The sequence below is a fragment of the Mobula hypostoma genome, unplaced genomic scaffold, assembly GCF_963921235.1.
Source record: "Mobula hypostoma unplaced genomic scaffold, sMobHyp1.1 scaffold_45, whole genome shotgun sequence".
Lineage (NCBI taxonomy): Eukaryota > Metazoa > Chordata > Chondrichthyes > Myliobatiformes > Myliobatidae > Mobula > Mobula hypostoma.
Window position 1 is genome coordinate 532,295 of NW_026948238.1, and position 11,720 is coordinate 544,014.

Sequence of the window (11,720 nt, forward strand, 5' to 3'; positions counted from 1 at the left end):
TCACCGAGTTGATGATCTGCCAGCAGCACCGGATGTTGGTCTCTGTGTGCGTCCCCGGGAACAGCCCGTAGATCAGAGAGTCCTGTGTTACGCAGCTGCTGGGGATGAAACGTGACACTAGCCCGTCCATCCTCCTCCACACCCTCTTTGCGAACGGACAGTGTGCAAAGAGGTGGGTCACAGACTCCTCCTCACTACAGTCCTCCCGTGGGCAGTGGGGTGCGGAGACGACGTTCTGGGCGTACAGGAGGGCTCTGACTGGAAGGGCCCCTCTCACCGGCAGCCAGGCGAGTTCTTGGTGCCTGTTGGTGAGATTTGGTGATGAGGCATTTTGCCAGATGAACTGGACGGTCTGCTCAGGGAATCACCCCACTGTGTCCATCACGTCCTTCTCCTGCAGTGCCTGCAGGACATTACGTGTCGACCACTGCCTGGTGGCCCTGTGGTCAAAGGCGTTCTCCTGGAAGAACTTTGCTACGTAGGACAGGTATGCCGGCAACGACCAGCTGACTGGGGCGTTGCGCGGGAGTGGGGCCAGACCCATCCTTCGTAGCCAGGGCGACAGGTAGAACCTGGGCCCATAGTGGTATTTGGTGCCCACATACCTGGGTTCTACACACAACCTGATGCAGCCACATATGAAGCTGACCATCAGGGTGAGGGTGACATTGGGGACGTTCTTGCCCCCGTTGTCCAGGGACTTGTGCATGACGGTCCGTCTCACCCGCTCCATCTTGGATCCCCAGACGAATCTGAAGACAGCTGAAAGTTTAGTCACAGACTCTTTCCATCAGGACAATACCATTCAGCCCACGGGCCAAAGCAATTGTAATGTACATCCAAGCTGATTCCTTTTTCAGATGAGATGGTTCAGATGTAGGCAGATGAAACGAGATAGGTAGTGTTACGACATCAGCAACAATGAATATAGAATTGAGTCAAGTTTTGTAAACAAATATAGACTTCTATTAAACTCTGCTCAACAATAGCGAAAAGTATTCAAACGGCTAACTTGACCGGAAGTTAACTGCTATACGGCAACTCTGGAACAGTTCTTAAAATGGTAAATTCGAAAACAATTCTTAAAGTGGTAAATTAGAACACAGTCATAAAATGGTAAATTCGAAAGTCCAAGTGATTTACACAGTCAATAGGAGAGAATTCTCTGGAAATTGATTTCTTTGAAGACGTGACATGACTGTTGATTCTCCAAAGGATTCACGACGAAGGAAATAAAATGGGTTAAAGGAACTGACCTTTTTCTGGCGAGGGAACACTGCACAAACTTCCCTGCTCTTGCAGGAGTTATCTCAGACACAGGTCACCATTTCTGAACGAATGCTCAATAAGGTCAATCCTTTATAAACCGCCGAAAGATTCCAACTTTATTCACTTCTTTCTTCACTCTCCAATCCTGGACTGTAAAGTAAAAATTATAGATGCAACACACACAAAACTGGCAGTGATTGGCAAAACTGCCAGCACCAATCTTTGCACCTTAAAATAGAAAGTAAATCTCTGTTTTAAAACGAAACTGCATCACGAGACAAATACGCAGCACAGCAGAGTAACTGTTGAATTAACTGACGACCTAAACTTAAAACCAGCTGTGTCACAACAGGGTTTGCATTTATACCTGTTGGGAACATGTCATCACGTGACCTCACTCTGGCGTGAAAATTACATCATGTGACCTCCACAAGACTATTACATCATGCTCACAAGACACTCAATTACATCATGGTCATAAGACAGTCACAAGATACCCACAGGGTATGTAACAGTAGTCAATTGGTCCGCATGAAAGGGCTGAGCTGAAGGGCCCCTGTGAACTTTGAAAGGGAAGGAACTTGTCTGAGATATCCACTCTATATATCTCAATAACTGCTGGCTGACCTGCTAAGTTTCTTAACATTATGCATTCTGTTCTGGTTAGCATTCGGTAGAAAATTTGTTTTGTGCTGGAAGACTGCAGAGGAGATTCACCGTGATTGTGAGGTACATGTCATGGGGTGAGTTTGGATTGTGTTGATGTCTAGTGTTAATCTACAGAGGGATCTTGTGATCCCGTTGATAGTTGCCTGAGAGTGGCTGTATGGGATAATGGGATGGTAAAGAAGGAGTACGGCCTGTTTGCTTTCAGCAGTCGCGATACTGAGTTCCCGTGTCAGGTAGTTATGTTGCAGTTTTATAAATCCCCAGCTGAACCACATCTGGCCTATTGCATTCTATAAGAGGAAAATGTGGATGCTTTGGACGATGAGTAGAAGAGGGTTAACAGGATGCTCCCAGGATAAGGGGAGACTGGGCAATCTCGGGATGTTTTCTCTGGAGCAGCAGAGGCTGAGAAAGGCCGCACAGAAGAGTCTGGGAACAGTGGGCAGACGGTATCTATTTTCCCTGAAGGAAGAATTACCAGAGGGCATGCATTTAAAGTGAAAGGGGAAACCACATCACATATAAGAGAAAATCTGCAGATGCTGGAAATCCAAAGCACCACACACAAAATGCTGGAGGAACTCAGCAGGCCAGGCAACATCTGTCGAAAAAAAAGCGTAGTCGACATTTCTGGTCGAGACTCTTTTAGTCCTTTTCCGCACTATCTATCTATTTATTTATTTAACTTAGTGTAACTTTATATCATTTCCATCCAAGCCTGCTGTAAGAACACACGAATGATTCACGAATTTGGTGGCCGGGACCGGAGGACTCGAGTCAAAAGGAGACTGTACAGTGACTGTGCAATGATACCAACACTGAGGGCGATGCAGCCCCGATTCTCTCCTCCGCCACCGCAGACCCTACTTTCAGATTCAATTGTAGGCGATGTTACTGGTGGTAAACGGCACAAACGATGCATAATGGAAACGGTGGGACATAATTCGTCATTGAGTTGTTGTGTTCGCAGTAAGAGATGGTGCGTGACGTAATCACGAGAATGTAAGGGGATTACATTTCTGGTTTCCTCGTAATGGAAGTAAAGGTCTCCAGTTTTTATGAAGCACATAACACGAACGGGGCACGTTGTATTCGTAAAATCTTACGAACTCACCGCAAATGTTCGCTGATCCCAGAATTTATACCCGCCCCTCCAGCCCCGCAACCGTTTTGTTCCCATTAAGAGGTGGTGCCTGACATACTGACGAGAGTGTAAGGGGCTGAAGGTTTGCAGCTTTTATTAAGCAAATAAAACGACTCGGGCTCGTTTTATTCACAAAATCCTACGAACTGATAGCAAATGTGCATTGATCCCAGTAATGAGACCCCACCACTGCAGCCACCGAAAATGCACATAAATTTCCTCCACTCCCTCAACTCCAGCCACACAGTGACTGTAGGTAGAACTTTGCAACAGGACGGGTCACACTAGTGGACTATATTACAGAGTCCAATCGACAGCGGGAATTTGACCTGTCTCCGTCCAGCTTACCTGAAGCTTTGGTAATTTTAATCGTTTCCATCTGATGGCATCTCAATCTCCGAAGTTCCATGAAGTAAAGACCCAACTTGGACAATCCCTCCCCATAAGACAGGCTCCTTAGTCACGGCAACATCCTCCTAAATCTTTTCTACACTCTTTCCAGTTTAACCACATTCCGCTCATCCTTTCTTTCTTTCTCTTTTTCTCTCTCACTCTTTCACACACACACACGCACACACACACAATATATCTCTCATTCTCACAATCTCACTAACCCCATGCGTACCCCGCTGTCGTTTCATCACCTCATTCAGCCACTCTCTCACGTTTCCCCTCGCAACCGCGCCCTTGACTACCTCTCTCTCGATCCCTTCTCCTCCTATTCTTAGGGTCAACAATCCGAATGTCCCGGAGCTGCCGGTCGATGGGACAACCCTCCCGGGAATAACACCTGGGATCAGGCGGTGAATCTGGGTTGTGCTCAGGAGGCGGCTTTATTAATGAACTGAAATACCGAGGTGATCGGATATTTCACCGCGATGATCACCTGCTCCCTGAATTTCGACTGAGTCACCGTGTAAATAAGTGTGTTCGTGCAGCAGCTGAAATTCTTCAGCAAAACCCCGACAAGGTGAAAGATCCATTCGGAATCATTGAAATCGAATCCAATTCCTTTGATCTCATGATACATGAAATTTTCAACCAGTGTCAGCCACAGGAGGATGAAGCTGCCGGAGAGGGTGAAGAGTAAAACCACAGACCTCCTCCTGCTCTCCATCTCCGGGTCACTGCGATTCTTGCCTTTGCTCTGACTCCTCAGCCCCTTACGGACCCGACTGAACACTAAAATGTGCCTGACTGTCAGAGCGTTGAGCAGCAGAATCACAACGAAAGGGATGAGTGGACTTAGAACCGTATCGAGCTAGTCATATCCTACCCACCCGGGGTCGGTGAGAGTATAGTCCATGAGTTCACCGAACCACGGTATATTGTCGATTATCTCTCTGGGTTCCCAGAGGAAGAAGCGGGGAACGTTTTTCAGATAGGACAGAACGCCGGTTGTTCTTAGAACCAAAACCGCAGTTTCCCCGGTGCAATATTTTGTTTTCAGCTTCTGGCAGCAAATGGCGACAAATCGATCAAAAGTGAAAGCGACGGTGAACCAGACAGAACAGTCTGTGGCTGTGAACCTCAGGACCTGGATAACCCTGCACACAGGGGTAATGCTCAGAAAAGTCCACGGAAAGTATTAATATATGGTTCGAAGTAAAACGACCTCGCTGACAACGGTCAGTAGATCCGCCACCGCCATGGCCACCAGGTAGCGAGTGGTGCAGGTAGAAAGGCCGCACTTTCCCCGGGAGAGGATCACAATCGCCACGAAATTCACTGCGGGAAGAAAGAAGAGAGCAGGCATTGGGTAGTGTTGAAAACTTTCCCCGGGAATGGAAACGGGATCTGGTTTCAGCCACAGATCAGGAGTGCGAGAGGAGGTGAACGGCTGCTCATCTAACATAAACCACAGGTCACATTGTCTCTGATCTGCCTTCCTCATTGTGGAGATATGACAATGTGTGGGCAATCGTCATGAGCAGCACCGATCAGTACTAATCCGGATTCCAGTCCCTGATGGGGCCGGTTTCACTGATTTAACCGTGACTGACCAGGCCTCTGGAAATAGCATCTGACGCGGCCGACGAGGGATCCAGAGAGAAACAAAACTCACAAAATGCTGGAGAACCTCAGCAACTCCAGCAGCGATCATGGAATTGAACAAGCACCCGAACAGGTCTCAGAGCAACTTAGTGATCAGATGCGGAGTAACTCCGTAAATGGGTTATTCCACAGCGCAGTTCAATTCGATAATACACGGCAGTAGATATGTGGACACTGGTTAACGTGATTGGATCTAATTCTCAACTAACAGGCAGTGGAATCCGACTGTGACAGGGTTCACAGGGAGACATAAAACCCAGGACCACGTCCTCACTCGGATCAATAACTCAGAAACAGTGAACTGTAAAATGTAAACCGCTCACAGTCACATCCTCCTGGACAGCTGCCCGTCCCCAAGACTGGAACAACGCTGGAGACCGTCCCACTAAAGCTCTTCTCGTCACTCATTTCTCGAGAGCTGCTTGTTCCCAGCACTGGTACGACAGTGGGCAAAGTCCCACTCAATCCCTCCCAGTCACTCCGTCCCAAATATCTGCCTGTCCAAAACACTAGGGCAAATCTAGACACGGTCCCACTAAAACTCTGCGCGTCACATTTCTCTGCAAAGCTGCCTTTACCCAGCACTAGTACATCTCTGGGTGATGTCCCATTGAATCCCTCCCGTCACCCTCTCCCGGAGGACTGGCTGTACAAATCACCGGCTCAGCTCCCGACAGGGTCCCATTGAGTCCCTCCCGTCACCCCCTCCCGGAGGGCTGTCTGTACAAATAACCGGCTCAGCTCCTGACAGGGTCCCATTGAATCCTTCCCGTCACACGCGTCCGGAGGGCAGTCTTTACAAATCACCGGGTCGGCTCCGGACAGAGTCTCATTGAATTCCTCTCGTCACCCCGTCCCGGAGGCAGTCTGTACAAATCACTAAGCTATAACAAGCATCCCATATTGTTCCATTGGAAACTTCTTCTGTAGTATTAGTTTAAAAAAAGAAATCAATCTGTCCCTTCATAAAATTAACAAAATCCAAGTCTTGAAGCAAAATAGGGTTAAATCGCCATTGTCTATTAGCAGAAAAAGCATCCATTAACTTAATAGAAAGTTTCATTGGACCATGATCTGAAATGGCAATAATGTCATAATTACAATCAATTACAGATGGGATTAACTGAGAGTCAATAAAAAAAATAGTCAATAAAAAAATACTCAATTCGAGAATAAGAATGATAAATGTTCGAGTAATGGAGGTTGGTTAGGAAATACTGAATTAAACATATCCTTTAAAAGTTGAGGAAAGAATATTAAAGGATCTCCATCCTCAACATCCTCGGGTAGACCAATTATACTTAAGTTCTGTCTTCTCGATCGATTTTCAAGATCGATAATTTTGGATTTAAAATGTTGCAGTTGTTTAACGGTCGAAGCTAAATTCTGTTCCAAGCTCTCGACTTTTGAATCCGTCTTCCGAGATTTAGTATCCAGTTCACAGATTTTACTTCGATGTTTTTGAACTTCACAATCCAGAGATTTCGAAGCTTCCGTGATTGATTTTAAGTCTTCATTAAGACTTTGACGTTGTTGTTCAAATTTATCAGATAAGCTTTGAGATAGATTTTGATGTAGTTCCTCGAATTTCTGCTCTAAGAGCTTCATCACAGCTTCATAGGGTAGCTCCATTTGTTTCGAGTCACCTTTTCTTTTTCCTCCGTTCCCGTCAGAATCTTTCCCATCTTTGGTTTTGGATCTTGTACTAATTTCTTTAGATTCCACAATTGCAGTTCTCAGAAGGAATCAATAAGGTAAAATAAATCTTCTGATATAGGTAAAAATTGGTTAAGTAAGGGAGATCATAGGTTAAAAAAAAGATAACGGGAATGGAGCGATGCCAAGAATGACCTCACTCCATGAGCGCTCCCTGCAGAATGCTTGAAATGATTCTATTACCATTATCTGAATGATATGCTCTTCTAAATTGCTCTATCAAGCCTGGTTACATTTTTTAAACCTCCTATTAACATACTGTCACATCTGCAAATACTAATAAAAGTCTTGTTTTGCTAATAAGTGTTTTTCTTTAAGCATTTCAAAACTGAACAGTATTCCTTCTTTAATTATATTGCAAAGAACTGTTATTCCTTTAGACATCCAGTTCTTAAATCTAGCATCCAGTTTATGCGGCGTAAAATCCAAGTCATATGCACACCATTTAAGAATTGCAATATCTCCCTCTAGTTTATAATCTTTTTAATAGTTTTCCATATTTTAAGAGTCCATTTCACCCATGGGTTATCAGTAGTTTACGTCATTTTGTAGGTTGTTATCAGCCAAAATTGCCTGTATGGGAATGGGACGTATCCTCTCGTCAATGTTTTTCCATTGAGTGATATACGATGGGTTGCACCAGCATATCACAGCTCTCAACTGTGCTGCAAAATAACAACCTCTAAGAGAAAGTAGGCCCCATCCCCCCTTTTCCTTGGCTGATTGCAAAGTTTTTGAGACAAACTCTAGGCCTTTTCCCTTGCCATATATGTCTTGATAACATCTTGTTCCATTCATTAAATTGATTTTGGTTATTCTCTGGAGGCAGGGTCTGAAAGAGATATAATAGTCTGGGCAATATATTCATGTTAATGGATTCAATCTTTGAACTGAGACTAAAATAAGGAATTAGGTTCCACCTTGTTATATCTTCCTTAATTAAAATATAGGCGGATAATTGCATTCTGAAAATTAGACTGTTTCCCATGCCCAGGGATATCTACTTTCAACTTCTCTTGGTAGGCTATACTTATATGAAAGTAATTGGGTTTTATCTTCTATCCTGATAATTGACAGTATCGTTCAACAGATTGCATCAATTTAGGTAAAGAGTATATTGGTTGCCCTAGATAGATCAAAATGTCATCCGTGTAACAGGCCAATTTATGTTCTGTCCCTTTGATAGTAATTTCCCTGATATCTTCATTTTGTCTGATATATTGAGCTAGTGGTTCCAGATATAATGCGAAGAGTAGCTGTGACCATGCACATCCCTGTATCATGCCTCTTTTGAGGGTAAAACTATTTGGTAAATATTCATTGCTTTTAATCCTAGCAGTAGGATTGTCATCCGGTGCCTGTATAGTTTTAATAATTGTGTCATGTAAATCAAATCCATGTAAAACTCTGTAAAGAAAATTCCAATTATCCGAATCAAATGCCTTTTCAGTGTCCACGCTTATCACTATTGCTTCCATTTTATTTTTTTGTATATGGTCCATAATGTGAAGTGTCCTTCGTATCTTGTCTTGTGTTTGGCATTGTTGTATAAAACCTGTCTAATCATTATGTATCAGTGTGGGTAGAAACTCTTCAAATCGTTTGGCCATGATGGAGGTAAATAATCTATAATCTACATTAAGAACAGATATTGATCTAAATGACCCACATTCCATTCTATCCTTGCCTTCTTTCGGTATAGCTGAGATTATCGCCTCCTTCCAGCTGGGTGGCAAGTGCGCCTTTTTTAGAGCCCAGCTCAGAGTGGGGAGTAAAACAGGAATTAACTCATTTTAAAATTCTTCTGTGTATCCATCTGATCCTGGTGACTTGTTTAAATTAAGCCTACTAATTGCAGTTTTTAGTTCAGCTTCAGTTATGTCAGCAGCTATCATTCTATTTTGTTCTTCGCCTAAAGTGGGTAACTCTAGAAAATTCAGCAGGGTGTCAATTTGGGTTATGCTTCCCCCTGGAACTTTGGAATATAGAGTTTTGTAAAACACTTCAAAAGCTTCTTGAATTTCACTTAAACACGAGGAATTGCCAGCTTCTCTGTCATAGAATCATGGCGAAGTTCAGTATGCAAACAGACTATTTGGCCCATCTAGTCAATGCTGAAAAAACATTTAAGCTGTCTAATGTAACTACCTGCACCGGGACCATCGCCCTCCATACCCCTACCATCCAGGCTCCCATCCAAACTTCTTTTAAATGGTGAAACTGAGCTCATATTCACCACTTGTGCTGGCATCTCATTCCACACTCTCACGACCAATTCAGTAAAGAGCTTTTCCAAATGTTCCCGTTATATTTTCACCTTCCCCACTTACCCATGACCTCTGGTTGTCATCCCACCCAACTTCAGTGGAAGAAGCTGCTTGCATTTACCCTATCTATACCCTCATAATTTTGTATACTTCTAACAAATCCTCAAAGCAATGTATAATTTCCTTGTTTATGTTTAGAGCCTTTTTTAGCTGTATAAGATGATGTGGGGCATTGATTGTGTGGATATCCAGAGGTTTACTCCCAGGGCTGAAATAGCTAACACGAGGAGCATAGTTTTAAGGTGCTTGGAAATAGATACTGAGGGGAAGTCAGGGGTATGTTTTTTGTACAGTGAGTGGTGGGTGTGTGGAGTGCACTGCCGGCTATTTGTGTGAGAGTGTTTCAGTTACTGTGGGGCCAGGAACCCATGCAGCTCAGTGGGAACAGGGAATAATACAAATGGAGAGAGTCAGACTGAGCCAGGTCACAGATAGGAGATGGCAGAAATGCCCCATTCTTATACAGACAGGAAGAGCATCAGAGAATTTGATGGTCATTCTAGACACCAGCACTGTGCCCAGTTAGAAGACGATTTCTCTCTCCAACTTGGGTTGAACCTCACTTTAACAGTGTGATGCCAGATCACAGCTTGACAACTCAAGTGATTTCATCTGAAATGTCCTGTACCCATTTATGGATTTTGTAAATCTTTTTACAGGTTAAAAATGACAAGGAATTTGTCTGTGGGAATCTCAAACACAACATGCCAGCTTTGCTGTCTCTGTCCAGATATTTAAGAAGTGCAGCAGGGGATTCACTCAATCATCCTTCCTTCTCAGACTGTGGGGAGGAATTCACTCAAAGATCTGACTGACTGGCATGCCTGTCATTTTACACAGGGGGGAACCCATTCATCTGATCAGACAGTGGGAATGGATTCAGTCAGTCATTTCAATTGAAGGTACACCAGCAAGTTCACACTGGACAAGGCCATTCATCTGTTCTGTGTGTGAGAAGGGATTCAGTTGGTCTTCCCACCTGTGGACACACCAGTCAGTTCACACTGGGCAGAGGTTGGTCATCTCCTGAATTTGTGGGGGAAGGATTCACTCAGTCATCTGACCTAATGGCTCACCAGCGAGTTCACATTGGGGAGAGGCTGTTCACCTGCTCGGACTGTGGGAAGGGATTCACTTGCTCATCTCAACTGACCTACCTGTACACCAGTCAGTTCACACTGGGGAGAGGCCGACCCCCTGCTCAGACTGTGGGAAGGGATTCAGACAGTCATCCAACCTAATGGCACACCAGAGAGTTCACACCGGGGAACGGCCATTCACCTGCTCAGACTGTGGGAAGGGATTCACTAGGTTATCTAAACTGAAGGTACATCAGCGAGTTCACACTGGGGAGAGGCCGTTCACCCGCTCAGACTGTGGGAAGGGATTCACATAGTCATCTCAGCTATTGAGACACCAGTCAGTTCACACCGGGGAGTGGCCATTCACCTGCTCAGACTGTGGGTAGGGATTCAATTTGTCATCTCAGCTCCTGAGACACCAGTCAGTTCACACTGGGGAGAAGCCGTTCACCTGCTCAGTCTGTGGGAAGGGGTTCACTCAGTCATCTCAACTGAAGGTACATCAGCGAGTTCACACTGGGGAGAGACCGTTCACCTTTTGTGAATGTGGTAAAGGATTCATTCAGTTATCTATCCTTATGACACTCTACCAAGTTCACACAGGGGAGAGGCTGTTCACCTGCTCTGAATGTGTGAAGCGATTCACTCAGTCATCTAACCTTATGTAACTCTCACTTCGAGTAGCAGCTTAATATAGGGGGTGATAGCCCCCCAGCCCGGCAAAACTTAAGAAATCTCGTTTGAGTGGATGCTGCACGATGTGTCCCATGTTAGAAATCAATACCCTGAAATAACAAACAGTACACAATATGTGATTAAACGATCGAGCTTTATAATTCTTACTTTGACTATATGGTTCATGAAGAAAACAAGATAAAAGAAAAAGGGCCCACTCTGTCCATTCGTGTCTTTTCATCTCTCCCCAGCAAAAGACCACGAAAATCTCTCTTCCAGACTCACAGGAAAGAACATTTCTGTCATTGGATAGCTCCGCACTCCAAAACCCTGTTATCTCTATTCGTAACCTGAACATTGCTGCTGCAGAGAAACCATTACCTCAGCAGTGAAACATTGCAGAGAGGCCATTACATTAGCAGTGAAACCTTACAGTGTGTTACACTTGTGACACACTACCGGGTTCACACTGGGGAGAAAGTTTCAATAAGCTGCATGCTGGATATTTGTCCATCACTGTTTCTCAATGCAATTTTGAGAGTGACAGTCCATGCTGAATTCTGCAATTATTGCTGCTGCTCACCACACCCAGTTCTGCACCCTGGTCACTGGGCATGGGACGAGTTTCTTCTGCTGTACATTCACCTTTAATGGGACTGGGGTTTAATATTCTGGATCTGAGACAAATAAATCAGTTCTATTTTAAACTGTCTTCGGTACTTAGTTATAACACAACTAGTGTACAGTAGAGAGTCAACTCAGGCTGGCTGGACCCTGCCAGTG

General features: G+C 44.5%; 1 pseudogene; it reads right to left on the minus strand.

The window, feature by feature from the left end:
- Positions 1-3,902: 3,902 nt before the first annotated feature.
- LOC134342111 (probable G-protein coupled receptor 139) lies at positions 3,903-4,976 on the minus strand (annotated as a pseudogene).
- Between the last annotated feature and the right edge of the window lie 6,744 nt (positions 4,977-11,720).